Here is an 18454-nt window from a genome sequence, read left to right as displayed (position 1 = left end):
ATGGACATCAGATTCCTGCAAGTAAGAGACTCCAGGGCGGTCCTGATGACAGAGGGTTTCATCACATCCTGAGGCTACGGAGAGAACAGGGGCTTCGGGTCACTGGGGGAGGTGGAGTCTTAGGTAATGGGGGAGTGGAAGAGGCGTGCATGGTGAGCCCAGGCTGTCCCCTCACAGATGTGAGCTTCTCAGGGTCTCCCCAAGCTGCCCTCAGGAAGGTAGGTGGCGGGCTATAGAGAAGTTTCTCAGTCAGACCTTTAAGGTGTCAGGATCTTAGTCTGTTTTTCCTGGAAGTTAATCTTTCCTTGATCCAATAAGGCATATAAAGAGGTCCTCAGAGAAAGGCTTTTATCCTCTGTTCACCTCACTAATGTACATTTCCTCAGCACTTACAAATCTGTATGAGAGAAGAAAGCTTTTCAGGTCTCTGTGTGTGTTGGCAGCCTCTCTGAATTGTGACTCCTCTGAATAGCCATATAAAAATATGCCAAAAAAGTACATTTTGAGTGTCACCTTTTTCTTTCCTTCACCCTGTATAACATGTCTTTAAAACAAAGAGTGTACCATGAGGTCCTCAGCCCGTGGCCCCACTCCTGCTCCTGAACAAAAGCTTCAACAAAAGGGATAATTTAAAAATGGGCAGTTCTATTTCATGGGCCAGTTTCCAAACACCTGGCACTAAAGTAAAAGACCTGTGCGACTCAGAACAGGTAGAATGACCCAGGCTTGTGCCTGGCAGGTCTAGAATGCCATTGAAGTCCCTTAGTCACTGTGAGTCAGCAATATTTTCCAGAGAAGGAGGTTGGAGATAACACTATCGAAACACTTTTAGATGATCACACCTGGTGAATGTGAGTGCCTTAATGAGGGGTGGGGTAGAGCAGACATGTCTGACACATGAAAGCAAATCGGCCTGCTCCACCCTTCACTGCAAATGGGCTGTCTCAAGCTGCTCTTCTCTTATTTAATCATGAGGCAAACAGTCACTTGCTTCAATAGAAAACATTTTCAACTTACTACACTATCCCATAAAGCAAAGGTATACGGTTGAAACCACCTGTGCTTTTAATATTTCTGGACCCCTCCTATATAACTATGAATAAATTTAAATGACTTGCTTATTCCAAAATGAAATTCCTATGTTATTTAGAAAACATGTTGAGGAAAATACTGGACTGGAGAGAAAAACAACTCACAAGGAGTCCTGTACTCTTCCGGTGACCTACTTCACATTTAGAAGTTTGGTTAGTTTTTATGCCAATCAAAACATCCTGCCATGTAACTATGGAGCATGTTCAGTAAAATCAAATGTTTTACCCACACAGACAATAAAATTGAACTGTAATGTTTTTGCCTTGGTCTTCAAAAATGCACCCAAAGGAGAAACACTGCATTTCCCACACAGGACAAACTGATTGGTTGCCAATCTCTTAAGAACGAAGAATGAAGTGTTTAGCTAGTTTGAGAGTCAAGAAAAACTGAGAAATGCAGAACTCAAGTTTCACACTAGAAAATCATTGTAATAACTAACAGAAGGAAAGAAAAACCCATAGTCTTGGCATGACCCATCATTTTTTAGGGAATTTTCCATACGTTCTCCGTTCATTGATTTTTCAACCTTGGATGCCAAGAAGGTATAAAAATCCCACATCCAGGCATCAATACAGAGCCTCTTCTCTCAATTAGAGAAAAATACCTAGGACTTGTGAGGATACCAGTAACCCTTTGGCCAAGTGATTAGCATTTGGTCCTTAACACTCAGCCTAGTACATTTTGGGTTGGGAGAAGGGAGGTGGAAAAATGGGGAATATTAACCTCATGACTAAACTAACACTAATGTTCCTTAGTTGAACAAAGGTTATCCTGTTGAACCAGCAAAATGGCTAGAGGTTTCTACAAACATTCTAGTTCATCCAAAAATTTTAATTAATTTTAATACTCTTAGTGAGGTGCTGAAAGAGGGACCCTAATGGAATGTGAGACTCCCAAACACAAAGAGATTCTAGATTTATGAAAAGCAAAGTCTATGACTTCACAAACTAGATTTTTTATTAAGGTCATAATGTAGCCAGGTAATTCTAGGCATGACTATTTAAAACAGGAATGTGAAACCAGAGCAAAGGCAGCTCTCCTTTGGCTGCATGATGGCATAACAGACCAGGAACTTTCCCCAACGTGGTGCTCTGTACAGGACAGCGGTGAATCAGCTCAGCTATACCATATGCCTTAGAGACTCTGAACATGAGACATGTGGAAAAGGACCCTAAAAAATAGTTACAGGCAGAAAGTAGGAAAAACAGCCAGATGGCCAGGCCTGGTGACTCATACCAGTAATTCCAGCACTTTGGCAGGCTGAGCCGGGAAGATCTCTTGAGCTCCAATCTGGAAAACACCTCGAGAATTCGTCCCTGTTAAAAGGAAAAATTAAAAAAAATTAGCTGGGTGTAGTAGCAGCTGTCTGTAGTCTCAGCTACTTGGGAAGCTGAAGCAGAAGGATTGCTTGAACCTGGGAGGTCGAGGCTGCAGGGCACGGGGATTGCACCATTGCACTTAAATCTTTGCAAAATTGCTTACAGTGGAACACAGGTTATGGAATGGAGAGAAGAACAAGCCTGGCTAGCAAAGGAGGTCTTGTTATTTAGATGAAATCTCCCAGGAAGCAGCCCTCAGAGAGAACAGCTGGGAAATGTTTTTCTTTAGACCTTTAAAGGTATCAGATTCTCAGTTAATCTTTCCCTATCCAAGGGAGATTCTCAGAGAAAGCCCAGCTGTGTCAGTGCAAATTTTCTCTACACATGCAAGTCTTTCCCACTGCAGACAGTTTTTGGCCTTTCTAATATTTCCTGCTTTTCAGAATAGCTGTCTTGAAATGTGTCAAAGAAATTTATTTTAGTGCAAAATGTTTTCATTCCCTTGAAGCTCCACTCTGACTCCAACTAAGACAAGAGGGGATTTATAACCATAGAGCAGGGTGGGGTCAGAGGAGAAAAAATTACTAAGAGGAAGCACCCAGAGGTGAGGGTGGCAACAGCAAGGCAGAAAACTGGAATCCCAAATGATGTGGTTTGGTTCTGTGTCCCCAGCCAAATCTCATGTCAAATTGTAATTCCTAGTGTTGAAGGAGCAGCCTAGTGGGAGGGGATTGAATCGTGAGGGCTTTCCTCTTCCTGTTGCCATAATAGAATTCTCGTAAGATCTGGTTGTTTGAAAGTGTGTAGCACCTCCATCTTCTCTCTCTCTCTCTCTGTTTCCTCTCTCTCTCTTTCTCTCTGTCTGCCTCCCCCTCTCCTGTCAGCTATGTGCAGACATGCTTGCTTCCCCTTCACCTTCCTCCATGATGGTAAGTTTCCTGAGGCCTCCCCTGCCATGCCTCCTGTACAGCCTGCAGAACTGTGAGTCAATTAAACCTCTTTTCTTTGTAAATAACCCAGTCTCAGGTAGTTCTTTATAGCAGTGGGAGAATAAAATAATACAGAAAATTGGTACCGAAGTGAGGCTTGATATAGATACCAGAAAGTGTCAAAGCAACTTTGGAACTGGATAGTAGTCAGACATTGGAAGAGTTTGGAGGGCTTGGAAGAAGATGGAAAGATGAAGGAAGGTTTTAAACTTCCTAGAGAATTGAATGGTTGTGAAGAAAATGCTGATAGGGATATGAACAATGAAGTCCAGGCTGAGGAGGTCTCAGATGGAGATGAGAAACTTACTGGGAACTGGAGTAAAGGTCACTCTTCCTATGCTTTAGCAAAGAGATTGGCATCATCGTGTCCCTACCCTAGAGATCTGTGGAGCTTTGAACTTGAGCGAGATGATTGAGTGTATCTGATGGAAGAAATTTCTAAGCATCAAAGTAAGCAAGATGTGGCCTGTCTGCCTCTAACAGCATATTCTCATATGCATGCCCAAAGAGATTATCTGACACTGGAACTTATATTTAAAAGGGAAGCAGAACAAAAAAGTTTGAATAACTTGAGCCTGGCCATGTAGTAGAAAAGAAAAACTCATTTTCTGAGGAAGAATTCAAGCCGGTTGCAGAAATTTGCATAAGTAAAAAGAGGCGATTTTGATAGCCAAGCCAAAGGGGAAAATGCCTCCGAGGTTTTTCAGAGACTGTCATGTTAGCCCCGTGTATCACAGACCTGGAGGCACAGGAGAGAAAAATAATTTCATGGGCCAAGCCCAGGGCCCTACTGCCCTGTGAAGCCTTGGGACATGGCACCCTGCATACCAGCCACTTCAGCCCCAGCCGTGGCTAAAAGGGCCTCAGATACGTGTTGAGATCTTGTTTTAGAGGATGTTTGCCCCAGTGTGTGGTCGCTTCCATGTAGTGTTAAGCCTGTGGGTGCTCAGAGTCCAAGAGTTGAGGCTTGGGAGGCTCTGCCTAGATTTCAGAGGATATATACAAATGCATACATGTCCAGGCAGAAGCCTGCTGCGAGGGTGGAACCTTTATGAAGAACCTCTTCTAGGGCAGTGTGGAGGGGAAATGTGGGGTTTGAGCTCCCACACAGAGTTCCTACTGGGGCACTACCTAGTGGAGCTATGAGAAGAGGGCCACCATCCTCCAGAGCCCAGAATGGTATATCCACTGAAGGCTTGTACTGTGTGCCTGGAAAAGCTGCAGACACTCAAGCCAGCCAGTGAAAGCAGCCATGGGGGCTTTACTGTGCAGAGGCACAGGGGTAGAGCTGCCCAAGGCCCTGGGAGCCCACCTCTTGCATTAGTGTGGCCTTGATATGAGACATGGAGTCAAAAGAGATTATTCTGGAGCTTTGAAATTTATTGACTGCCTTTCTGGGTTTTGGACTTGTATGGGGCCTGAGCCCCTTTCTTTGGGCAATTTCTCCCTTTTGGAACAGAAGCATTTACTCAATACCCGTACCCCCATTGTATCTAGGAAGTAGCTAACTTATTTTTGATTTTATTGCCCTTAGCTGGAAGGGACTTGCCTTGTCTCAGATAAGACTTTAGAATTGGACTTTTGAGCTAATGTTGTAATAATTTAATACTTTGGGGGACTGTTAGGAAGGCATAATTGTCTTTTGAAATGTGAGAAGAATGTGAGATTTAGAAGGGGCTGGGGCAGAGTGATATGGTTGGGCTCTGTGTCCCCACCCAAATTACATGTCAAATTATAATTCCCACCTGTGAGGAGGAGCCTGGTGGGAGTTGATGAATCATGGAGTCAGAATTCTCTCTTGCAGTTCTCATCTTATGGTTCTCATGAGATCTAGGTGTTTGAAAGTGTGTAGCACCTCCCTTCTCTGTATTTCTCTCCCTTCCTCTGTCTCTCTCTCCTGCCAGCAATGTAAATACACACTTACTTCCCCTTTGCCTTTCCCCATGATTATAAGTTTCCTGAGGCCTCCACAGCCATGATTTCTATATAGCCTGTGGAACTGTGAGTCAGTTAAACCTCTTTTTCTGTAAATTACCCAGTCTCAGGTAGTTCTTTATAGCAGTGTGACAATGGACTAATATACAAGAATATAGTCACAGCAAAGTTTCACTCTTCTCATATGTCCTCAGTACTAATGAAATATGCCCATGCTCTGCTCTTGGCCTATGGGAAGGTGGGGTTTTCAATGCCTTACATCATCTGGGGACCCAGGGCTGGAACTGCTCCCTCAGTGACTCACTAGTGGTGGGATTGAGAGAGATAGGGGGTCCATATGCTTAGGAAAGTGGATGTAATTGGGCTGTACCAATGAGGAGTCTGTGTAAAGGAGGGAAGTTCTGTGTCTACAGACCACAGAGGGAAGATATGTTACTATGGGTAGAAATTATGAGCTCCTGGGAACATCCAATTTCAATCTTCTTTTACCTAATTTGGGACATAACTGTCAAGTATTTTTTCCTTTATACTGGAGAATAATGTTAAAAATGAAATCTCCTGCCAATCTACAAAACTCCTCTATAAAAATGTAGAAAACAAAGTATATAATATTCTTATTCAAAAGTCATTAAACCACACTGCAATGTGCACCACAGGTAATGTCTAAGGAGATTAAAAGGCAAAAATGAATTTGACCTCTTTAAAAAACTGAGGAGTACAACCTTTACACACATCTTCTCATGATAAATGGTAACTGGTCCTCATATAAGAAGGTCTAACAACACTGTTTTTTGATAATATTCTCTCATGGCTTCATCCCAAATTCACCTGGTAATTGGGTTAGCCATCTGTGCTAGTCAGTCACCTTTATCCCTAGGAAAAATGACATTTCTCCATGACAAGCAGGCAGTTGTAGCTTGGAGCAAGGGACCCAGGGAGATAGGAATTTTCCTTTATTAATGTTTACATTTCCAAAGAGCTGGCTCTCTTACTCTTAACAAAACACTCACATGTTGCAATTCTGGTAAGAGGCTCAGTTGGCTTTTAAAAATCTTTACATGAATATCAAAGGGACTGAGGAAGGATTTACAAATACAATTTTTTTCTCAAGGAAATATCTAAGGAATGGGCAGAGAAGAAAAGTCTCCGTCCTTGTTGGCAATAGAAAAAACTCAGTTTTAACAATTGACCCTTACAGAAGTCTAGAAACTTGAAGATCAAGCAAACATGATTTCTAAACAGAAGTATTTAAGAAACATAATTGCAATTACATGATCTCCTTTATGAAGTGGATATTGACCTGATATTTTAATGATCAAATATAAGTGGTTATTTTGACTTATGTCAGAGTTTGCTGTGCAGTTAATCACATTTTAAACCTCTAATACTTAGCTTGCTGCTAAGTACTAGAAGCCAGAGGTAAGTGTCATATTAGTCAACCTTCATTCTCACCTGACTGTAGATACTAACTATGAAAGCTAGAAAAACATTTCTGCTATTGCTAAAGTCAAAGAGAAACAAAGTTGAACACTGGTTAAAATGGTAAGGATGGATTTTATTAATAATCCAGTGTTGTAACAGGGAAGAGGTCCAGTGCGAACTGAACTGAACTTTGATTTGTACAAGGTGACTCAGCATTTTAAGGGAGAATGGGCAAGAGGGAAAGGCTGAGCAGGGACTGAGTGGAATCAGCAAAGTGGAAAATTACAAAAAACAGGAAGGGTCTGGTTGGCCAATGTGATTATTCCCTCTGGGTTTGCAAACTAGAGCTAACAGAAGTTGGGCTCCTGCCCTGACATGAGGATTCAAAGAATAGTAGCCTGTTTTTGGATCTTTAAACTATTTTACCATCTTTCTGTTAGAACCGTTTTGTCAGTGTTCAGAGAAATGGGAGGAAGTACCCTATTTTCAGACATCTATGTTGCTACATAACCAAGAGGTTAAAGGAAATAAACTAATGGTGCAGCACTTGGAAAAAGTTTGTCCTGACTCCCAGGGAGAGAGAGAAAAGGAGCTAGAGAGTCAGCAATTGTTAAATATGCTCGACCCAGTTGAAGCTGGTGCCACATTACTTAGTCAAGATGGGGAGGAACCACCACCCCTGGAGTATAAAGAGGCTGCAAACACAGTCTCTCCCTCCTGAACTAGGCAAGGCACTAATTTGGCTGGAAATCTACCAAACTGGGGCAGGGCAATTTCCCCTCTGACAATATCCCAATTAATCAGCAATGGACTTCAGCTCAATATTATTGGGCATACAGGCCTTTTCCCACATCTGATTTACTGAATTGGAAAACTTCCAATCCTTTCTACAGGGAAGATCCTCAGAAGATGACTGAATTGTTTACCACTGTTTTTGCCAGCCATCACCCTACGTAGGCTAATGTGCAAGCCCTCCTAAATATTATGCTTGCTGCAGACAAGAGAAAGCAAGCATTAGGCAAAGGAAAGGAGGAAGCATGGTGTCTTCATGAAAAAAACCCAGATGATACCCCAGACCCTGATGAGATTCTACACGCTGACCCAAACTGGGGCCCAAATGAGGTGAGTGGAGCCGGGATGAATCCTCTGGGGTGTTCTAAAGGGGGATAGGTCACAGGTGCCAAGACTTAAAAGTCTGAAAAAAGTGCAGGAGCTTCAGCAGAAGCCTAACAAGGATTCCCTCAGAGTCCATGGATGGATCTGTCAAACATATGGAAATCATACAGACTTAGACCTGCAGGACCCTGAAAATGTCAGAATGATAAACATGACTTTTATAGAGCAAAAATGCCCCACACATCAGAAAGAAGTTACAAAAGCTGGAGGGGGGCTATTGGAATGAACGCTTCTCAATTAATTAACATTGTGTTCAAGGCCTTATAATAGCAGAGAAACCAAGGAAACCAAGGCACTACTGAAGGCAGTGATACTTACAGCTGCCATGGGAGGAAACCTGAAGAGAAAGGAACTCCCGAGGTGGAAAGGGGAAGTAGAAAAAGATCAACGAGCTTACTGTAGGGTGACAGTGCACTGGAAGAAAGACTGCCCCAAGCCGAGTCAGGGGGAGCCCAAGTCACCTGTGGCTGTTAAGTCTGGAAAAAATCCAAGGAGGACCAAGGATACCCAAGGTTCCCAAAGGCTCCAACCCTATCCAGCGTTAAGATTTCACCACAGGAGATGTGGGTAAAATTGACAGTAGGGAAACAAAAATTGGAATTCTTAATTGATACGGGTGCTACTGATGTCCCAAAGTGTGGACTTTCCAACACCTCTGTCAATATGGTTGGGGTGAATGGAGAGCTAAAATTGGGGGAGGGTTGTGCCCCTTATTCTGCAAGGTGGGTAATGAGGTATTGATAATAGCTAATCAATTATTTTATGTGTGGGATTGCCTAACCTCCATGCTTGGTAGAGATCTCTTGTGTAAGTTATAGGCATTAATTGTCTTTGAACCAGAGAAATGTCCGATGTGCCTCCAGGTACCCCCAGAACCCAGATTGTGGCTACAGGCCCTCCTGATGAAATCAAAGACTCCACACCTTGAAGTAGAGATGATTCCACCAGAAGTCCTCAATAAAGTAAAGCCGGAAGTATGGGGTTCCAACCAACTGGGAAGGACAATTAATGTGAATCCCATAAAAGTCAGGCTGAAGGAAGGCACCCGACCTGATTAAAAGAAACAGTACCCCTAAAGAAAGAGGCTCTAGAAGGCACACAGCCAGTACTGGTTCGACTCTTTTGACATGGCTTAATAAGACTTTGTCAGCCCTTGTATAACACACCCATCCTGCCAGCAAAGAAGCCTCACTCACACAAGTACAGGTTTATGAAAGATCTAAGGGTGACCAATAATATTGTGGAAGACATCCACCCCAATGCGACCAATTCATGCACTATGTTTACTTTCTTTCCCAGAGACCATGAATGGTCTACAGTGTTAGATTTACAGGACACTTTCTTTTCTATACCAGTGGATCCAGAAAGTCAATTATTGTTCACTTTCGAGTGGACAGACCCTGAAACAGCTTGCACGATTTCAATACTGTTGGACAGTGCTTCCTCAAGGGTTTAAAAATTCCCCAACTGTATTTGGGGAAGCAGTGGCTCAAAATATAAGAGACTTACAGTTGGAAAATGGGATACTACTACAGTATGTGGATGATCTGCTAATCTTAAGTCCCTAGAGACAAGAGTGTCAAAATAACACTGTACAGACTCTAAACCATTTGGCAGCCTGTGGGTGCAAAGTCTTGAGCAAAAAGGCACAGATATGCAAACAAACTGTAGAATACTTAAGATTTCTATTATAGAGAGGCACCAGAGCCCTGGCAGAAGAGAGGCCAAATGCAATTGCCTCTGCTGCAATGCCCACAACCAGAAAGTAGTGGAGGGGCTTCCTGGGAATAGCAGGGTTCTGTAGAATTTGGATTCCCAATTAGGCACTGACAGTAAAACCACTATATGAACTGTTAAAAGGGGCCAACCACAACCACTTTGTATGGGAAGTAAAACACCAGACTGCATTTGAATAACTAAAGCATAAGTTAACATTGGCCCCAGCTTTGGGACCACCAAATTATCATAAACCCTTGCAACTTTATGATCATTAAAGACTGGGTCTAGCACTTGTGGTCCTAATGCAAAAATATTGCAACCAGTGGCTTATTTTTCAAAACAGCTTGATTCAGTGACAAAGGGCTGGCATCCTTGTCTCAGTGCAGTAGCTGCCACATACCTGTTGCTCAAGGAAGCTAAGAGGCTGACTTTAGGTCAGTCCATCATGATTTATGTGCCCACCAAGTCCTGGAGTTATTAGAGCAGAAGGATGGCTACTGGCTAATGGTGGGCAGATTAGGCAAGTATCAGGCTATCCTGCTCGATGATCCTGAAGTAAACTATACGCCACTGGAGCCTTAAACTCTGCCGCTTTGTTGACACCTACTGGACAACCAAAGGAACTAGTACACAACTGCCTAGCGGTTATAGATCAAGAGTCACCCAGTCAACCACATCTGAAGGACACAGCCCTACAGGGTGAAGACTGGATGCTCTTTGTGGACAGAAGCAGCCTAGACACCAACAGAAGGAGGAATGCTGTCTAGGCTATAGTGACTCTCTTGGAGGTAATAGCTGCAAGAACTCTCCCAACAGGGACTTCTGGGCAAAAGGCTGAGTAAATCGCCCTTATGGGAGCCTTGCAACTGACCGAGGGGAAGAGAAAAATATCTAAACTGATTCCAAATATTCTTTCATGATAGTCCATGCACACAGAGCTATTTGCAAGGAAAGGAGACTGCTAAAGGCAGATAATACTAAAATTAAATACGCAAAGCCATGTTGGGACTATTGAAGGTGGTGACAACCCCAAGGGAAATAGCTGCTATGCATTGTCCAGGCCATCAGCACAGGAATTCCAATCTAGCTAGAGGGAACACTTTTACGACTGCACAGCCAGGCACCCAACCAAAGCGGTGCTGAGGTCCAGGCACCTTTAATTTCCCAAACAGATCTGACAGCTTTCAAATCGCAGGATACTCTTGAGGATTAAAAAGGCTGCCAAGGACAGAGGATGCATTCAGAATAAGAAAGGTTGAAAAGTAAATGATGAAGGCTTGGTTTGGGTGCCAACACACCTCGTTCACCCAGTGCCAAAATATACTCATCACAGCATGCATTTTGGATGAGATGCCTCATTAACTTTCTTGCAAAAATATATAAAAGGAAAAGGACCGAAGGCTCACTTGGAAAGTATAACACAACATTGCGACCTTTGTGCTAAAAATGAGCCCAGTAACCATAGCAGAGGACAGCCTGGACAATAGAAGAGAGGTTTTGCATTGGCAAAATAAATTTCTGAATTGACTGGGGCATGTCTCACATGGGTGGGGCTCACAATACCTAAAGAAATTAAAAGCAGAAACTAAAATAGATATTTTTGAAACAATGTTATTATTCACAATAACCTTATTTATAATAATTCTATTCACAATAATCAAAAGGTGAAAATGCAAGTGAGTATCAGCAAATAAAAGGATAAACAGAGTGTAGTGTCTACACACAAACAGACATTATTTAGTTTTAAAAAGGAATGAAATTCAGATTTGTGTAATAATATGGTTGAACCTTGAGGACATGTTACTATGCTAAATAAGCCAGACACAAAAGGACAACTACTGTATGAGTCCAACTATGTGAGGTGCCTAGAATAATGAAATGAAAGACAGGAAGTAGAATGGTGGATGCCAGATGATGAAATAAGGGGGAAATGGGTAGTTGTTGTTTAAGGAGTAGAGTTTTTAGGTTGAGATGATTAAAATTGTAGTATATGTGTACTGGTGATGCTTGCTCAACAAGGTGGATGGACTTATGCTAATCAGCTCTATGTTTTAAAATGGTTAAATGATGAATTGTATGGTATATATATTTTACCACACTAAAGAAAAGGTTTAATGACCAATGACAAAGCCAGGCTACACTGAAGATCTACACCCACTTCCTTCTTCCCTAGACCCTGGAGAAATGCAGAGATGCAGGTTTAAGCAAGTCCATCAGGGTGTCCAGTTTCAATCACTAACTGCTGGAACTGATCCTCAGACAAGCCAGGACCCAAGTACAAGCCCACCCACAACCAGATGAGCCCTCAGGGCCACTGGGGCCTTCTCTGACTTTATGCTCTTCACACACTTCCTTACATTAGAATAATGTAATTTCTCAGAATGTTGTGCTTTAATTTTTTAAGAGAATGTCAAAGGCTAGCCATGACACTGTTATGTGTATTTCTTTTACTTTAATTTTTTCATAATTATTAAATAATGTAATTGTTCAGAATTAGTATCAGAATTGTTTCATAAATATTAAATAATATAATTGTTCAGAATTGGAATTAAATAATGTAATTTAGGTCCCAAAAACTTTTTTATTTTCAGTATTTGTAACTTTTATTTTCAGTTCACGGATGCACGAGCAGGTTTACTATATAGGTAAACTCATGCCATGGGGGTTTGTTCTACAGAGTATTTTGTTACCCAGGTATTAAGCCTAATACTCATTTGTTATATTTCAAAATCCTCTCCCTTGTCTCAATTTTGATAAGTTGGTGGAGGCAAGAACCTGAATAGAGTGCATTCAAGAAAATGTAGGAAGAGAAGAATTAGATACACAAGTGTAGAAAGTATTCAAATAATGGGTTATAAATACACCTGAGAATTGAGAAGTCCCTGGAGAAACTAATGGAGTCAAATGACAATTTTCTTTGAGATGGCAGAAAACACAGCATGCCTACATGCTCTTAGGAAGATGCTAGTAGAAAGAGAAAAATTGCTGATGCACAAGAGAGAGGATGAGAATTGCTGAATCATGTTTGAATTCATTCCTGTTTCTGCTGTAAAAAAATTATCACAAATGTTGTGGCCTGAAACACCATAATTAATTTTCTCACGGTTCTGGAGATCAGAATTCCAAAATCTGGTTTAACAGGCTAAAGTCAGGTTGTCCACAAGGTTGCATTTCTTCTTGAGGGTCTAGGGGAAAATGCTTTTCCTGGCCATTTCCAGGTTCCAGAGGATGTGTTCCTTGGCTCATGGCACTTACTCTATCTTGAAAGCCAACTGCATGGTATCTTAGGATCTGTGTCTTTCCTTACATGTCGTCTTTGATTGTGGCCCTCCTGGGTCCTACCTGTAAGGATTTTGAGATTACATTGCCTATCCAGATGATTCAGGAAAACCCTTCTATCTTATGATCCTTAACATAATCACATCTGCAAAGTTTGTTTTGCATGTAAGGTAACATAGTCACAGGTTCCAAAGATAAAGGCATGAGTTATTGATGGGAGACAGTGGAGGAGGGGAAGCATTATTGAACCTATTGTACCAGCTTTGTGGAGAACTTGAAGCAAGTAAGCCTTAATTTTCTAGCCTTGCTAATAGAAAGTACTATATCACCAGTCACTAGGCCCTGAAAAAATCTAGATTTCATCTCACATATAAATAAATAAAAACCTGTTCTTTAGCTCTGATATCATTTATACCCTATCATATGCCCCCTTCTAGATATAGTCCCTTTATTCCCTTAGTTTACAGTGATTTCCCAGGATTTGTGGGCGTCTTTTTCACTGTACATGTAGAAAACTCCAGCATTTCTGTTCTTTACATTCTCAACAACTGAAAGTTTCTACTCATACCTAGATTATACTTCAGGCAATACTTCCAGGTTAGAACTTACACCGACAAAGAAGTACTTGTAACTGCTCTGTCTATGAACCTTTAACACACTTCATACTAATGAAGCCTCTTACTCTTTGATTTTCACTACACATCAGTTCATCAAGTTCTTGATTCATTAAGGGTTGCGGACATTGGGTCTCTCATCATTCCTCTTTCTGTCCTTTCAATCTCCACACAGGTCTACATACTCAGATTTGTTTACATAATTAACTAAATTGAAATCCTCAGACTACATTCATTCTCTCTAGATTTCTCTTTAGGTTTTCTGCTGGTTGGAGTCTCTTGTCCTTGTACCTATTCATCTGTGCTTATAGCAACCAAACTGGATCAATGCGCATACACCCAGAACAAACTGCCCTGCTTGTACTTTTGTAGACCATCTTCCCAAAAGCTAAAATCCTACACCACAGATTGTTATTCATTTGATCTGTAGAAAAGTTTAGGTATTATCATGTTTCATTTATTTTATTTTTGGATTTGTATAAAATTACAGTTTACAAGTGCAGTTTGCTACATGGATACATTGCACAGTGGTGAGGTCTGGGTTTTTAGTGTAGCTATCACCTGAATAATGTCCATTGTATTTACCCAATAATTTCCCAGCCTCGCAACCTTCTGAGTCTCCACCAGTGGAAGAAGGAGGATCCAATGGGCAGATATTAAGTGCCTATAGGTGTGCCTAGCCATGGGATTGGGAAACCTCTGCTGTTTGATGAATTTTAAAGAGGTTATTTGGGTTTTCTTGTAATTGTTGTTGTTGGGTTGAGTTCCTTATAAATTTTGGATGTCAGTCCTCTGTTAGATTCACAGTTTGCAATTATTTTCCCTGTTGTGTAGGTCATCTGTCCTCTGTTGATTTTTTTTTTTTTTTTTTTTTTTTTTTTTGCTTTAGAGAAGCTCATTGGTTTTATTTAGTCTGAGTTCCTTGCCAGGACCTACTTAAGAATTTTTTGCCCCAATAAGTTTTCCTTAGATTTTCTTCTAGCACTTGATAGTCTCAGGTCTTACATTTAAGACTGATTTATTTACAGTTGTTTTAAAAGCTTGCAAAGCTATTTTGAGGTATGGACAAGGTTGCAAATGTCTAACTTTTTGAAAATATCAATTTTTCATTATGGTTTTAGGGGTTAGGATTGTATTATCACCAACATGCATTTTACCATAAAAGCTTTGGTACGGTCACTCATGTTTATTTCCTTGCCCTTGGCATGAGCTACAGTGGGAAGAGTGCTGCAACCCAGCCCTAGCCAATGCTACATGAGAGGGACTGTGCTGCAGGCTTCTGAGAAGGTTTCTCTCACATCTAGAAAGAAGCTTTTAAGATTCGGCGGCCCCTCTTCTTCAAGTAGCTCTTGTCCTATTGCCCTGGGAGTTCTAAAATTGCTGCAGCAGCCTCCACTCAGCCTGAGGATGACATCAATACACAGAAGAAGAGTCAGGAAAAGATGAGAGAAGTTACAGATGCTCCTGGGCGACCCCCAGAGCTTACCATTCCTTAGACTTCTTGATATGGTGCTAACAGATTTGTATGTGAAATGAGACAGTTTCCTGATTCCCCTTGCAGGACTTGTGACAGGGGTGTGGCTCACCTGTTCAAACTCCTTGAGGGAGGGGGAGCATGGAGATGGGCAGGTGCACAGGCCAGGGCAAGCGCTTTGGGCTCTGACTTCATGGTAGGGTCTAGGGCTGGGTGCCTGCAACCACAGTGTTACAAAGCTCTTTCAGCTTTGCCATCTGCAGACGGCTTGAGTCTGCAGCTCCATGGACTCTCTGACTTATCTCAAAGGCAGAGGGCCAGTTTGACAGCTTTCTGTATCCCAAGCACTTGCCAGGCATCCCAGAAGAGTCACATCACATGTGGGCTCAAAGGATGAGTGCAAGATTTTATTGAGTGGTGGAGGCAGCTCTCAACAAGATGGATGGGGAGTCGGAATGGGGGAAAGGAGTAGGAAGGTGATCTTCCCATGGAGTCAGGCTGCCCAGTGGCTGGACGATTCTCCAATCCTCCAAGGCCAAACTCCTTTCAGTGTCCAATGCCCCTCCTGTTCTCTCTTTCTGGGTGTCATTGTTCTACCGTCCATCTGGTTGCCTCCTTGTCTCCTCACCTGCTGGTCTGCCCTGGATCTTAGGTTTGGGGGTTTATATAGGGGCAGACTGGAGGCATGGTGGGCCAAAAGGCAAATTTTGGGGGTGTGAAAACTGAAATGCTTGTTCTCATTTAGGGGCACAGTTATCCAGGCTGGAGGGTGGGGCCTTTGCTGGGAAATCACCCTCTTCTACCCAGTATTTCCCTGTCTCCTGTCCATATCACATGGAGTTTCAACCATTCAGAAATAGGTTTTTCTCACCTGGTTTTATGCTAATCAAAACAACTATAAAAATTGATAATTTTCTCTTTACAATCTCCCCTGCTGTTGACCTATGCAAGAGACGTCAGAAGGTGTGCAAGCTGCTGAGTCACTCTGACTGCCTCAACTCCAGTAGATTGCAGGGGTGAACAATAGTATTGAGAAACAGTAAAATAACAAACAGTGCAGAAGAGGCAGGCATCTCAAAAAGTGCTTGGTGGAATCGTCACTCATCCAGAGTGAACACGGTGTCACAGTTGTTTCTTCAGAGTTCACTCTATGAAAAAACTGAGCAATGTGGAATTTACTTTAAATTTCATGGGTTGTGAAATTTCATCTAATGTCATAATTAAAACTTCCTACATATTGTTTTAGGCATCTCTCTCTTTTCCCCAAAATTTTCTCCAGGGCATCCGCAGTACCTCAGCCTCCTCCACAGCCTCCCAGCTCTTCCTTTTTCCTCCTGTACGGCTTTGGGCGTCCCACCATTTTCCACAGCAATGCAGCAAACTGTGAGTTTCCACAGCCTCTCACAGACATGACTTCACCCACAAACCTCTGTGAGACTCAAGTGTACCCCTTCTTCTTCACATCGGTCCTCTTCACCCCAGCAAATTGAGTCAACCAAACAGGAAATCTCAGGATAAACAGTGCTGGCAAACATCATTTTGTTTAAAGTATCATATCAATATATATTTGTTGAGAAAATATTCAAGTTCTTTGCAAACTGTAACACTTGTTTAGGAAAAAAGATAGGGAGAAGAAATTAGGATCAGTTATTTACTTGAGGCACATGAGGGTTCTTCATGTATGACTCAAGGACATCCCACTTCTTTCCTCCCTGGTCTTCCATCTTCCATCTGCTTTCCTCCTCCTTCCCATCACCCTTTCCTCATGTTCCTCTCCCTCTCCCTCACCTATAGGACTGAGAATTCCTGTGGTCTCCTGAGATCAGTTTCTTTCCCCCCGATTGTATACAAGCTGTGGAAAGTTTTAGTTCTTGTCGACTCCACGACCCACATTGGTCAGGCAGAAGCCCCCGTTTACAAGGTACCCGTTGAGCCTTGGCAAGGTGCATGACACACACTTGGTCACTGGAGTAATGATGAGTAGAGAATGACAAATAGAAGAGGGGAGCTTTGAGCCTGAGCTCCCTGGAGCATAAGAGTGGTTGAGGCTTGGCACTTGCCACCTAGATTTCACACAACGTGTCAGGAATCCTGGATGCCCAGAAAGAAACCTGTTCCAGGGCTGGAGCCCCAACACAGAGCTTTTATTTAGGCAGTGTTGAGCAATAATATGTGGCTGGAGCTCTGCAGAGGGACCCCATAGGTGCATTGCATAACGAAGCTGTGGGAGAAAGGCCTCACCCCTAACAATTCCAGAATTATAAATCTACCAGCCGCTTGCAACTTCAGCGTGGAAAAGCCAGGGGTATTAAACTCCAAACTGTGAGGGCAGCCATGTGGGCTGCACCCTGCAAAGCCACAGGTACAGTGCTGCCCAAAGCCCCAGAAGCCTATCCCTGGCACCAGTGTGCCCAGAATGAAGGATATGGAGTCAGGAAGATGATTCTGCAGCTTTAAGATTTAATTTCTGCCCTGTTGAGTTTATGACTTGCATGAAGCCCCTTCTTCTTCTCTTTCAACTGATATTTCCCTTTTGAAATGAGATTGTTCAACCGCTGCCTATAAAACCATTGTAATTTGGAAGTAAATAACTTGTTTTTGATTTTACAGGCTCATAGCTGGTAGAAATTTGTCTTGGATCTCAGATAAATCTTTTGCATTTTAGACATTTAAGTTGATTCTAAACCTGATAAGGCTTTGGAGATTCTTGAGATAAACTGATTGGATTTTGTATGTAAGAAAGAAGTTTATGTCTTCAGCTTTTTGTCCTTTATATCCTCAACTAACAATATTTTGGGGTGTCTATGATTTCTTGCTAAAATTTGGATTCCCGTTTCAATTTATCTTGTGCATAGTCTGTAATTATTTTCTTTGTAGTTACCATTGAAATGACATACTGCATCCCATAGTTATACCATCCACTTTGAAATCCCAATGTGAATTTAACTTTGATTCCATTCAAAAACTCTACTTTTCCACAGCTATGTTTCCACTTCACATTATTGATGTCACTTATTACAACTTTATACATGGTGCATATATTAACAGAAATGTATTCTTATTCGTACACATTTGTAAAGTAAATCTTGAAGAAAATGAGAGTAAAAAGAAAATTTCATAAATACATGTTTCCATGTTTTTCATATACCTACCTTTACGAGAGGTCATTATAGCTCTATATGACTTCATGTTGCTGTCTAAAATTCGTTCATTTCAAAGTGAATTGCTCTCTTTAGCATTTCTTATAGGGCAGTTCTAATGGCAATGAACTCCTGCAGCTTTTACATCACATAGTCTTAATAACTTTTTGTTTTTAAGAAATAATTTGGCTGGGTGAGGTGGCTAATGCCTGTAATCCCAGCGCATTGGGAGGCCAAGGTGGGTGGATCACACAGTCAAGAAATAGAGACCATGCTGGCTACCGTGGTGAAACCC

The 18454-nt window shown here is 42.0% G+C and overlaps 1 long non-coding RNA gene across 1 annotated transcript; it reads left to right on the top strand.

The window, feature by feature from the left end:
- Positions 1-5400: 5400 nt before the first annotated feature.
- Positions 5401-9405, top strand: LOC116269506. The gene is made up of 2 exons (XR_004177116.1): positions 5401-7879; positions 8797-9405. It is a non-coding gene; the product is annotated as an uncharacterized LOC116269506 (long non-coding RNA).
- The last annotated feature ends 9049 nt before the right edge of the window (positions 9406-18454 follow it).

Source organism: Papio anubis, chromosome 11, assembly GCF_008728515.1.
Source record: "Papio anubis isolate 15944 chromosome 11, Panubis1.0, whole genome shotgun sequence".
In the NCBI taxonomy this organism is placed as follows: Eukaryota; Metazoa; Chordata; class Mammalia; order Primates; family Cercopithecidae; genus Papio; species Papio anubis.
The sequence above is the reverse complement of the archived record's forward strand: the minus strand, read 5'-3'. Positions and strand labels throughout refer to the sequence as shown.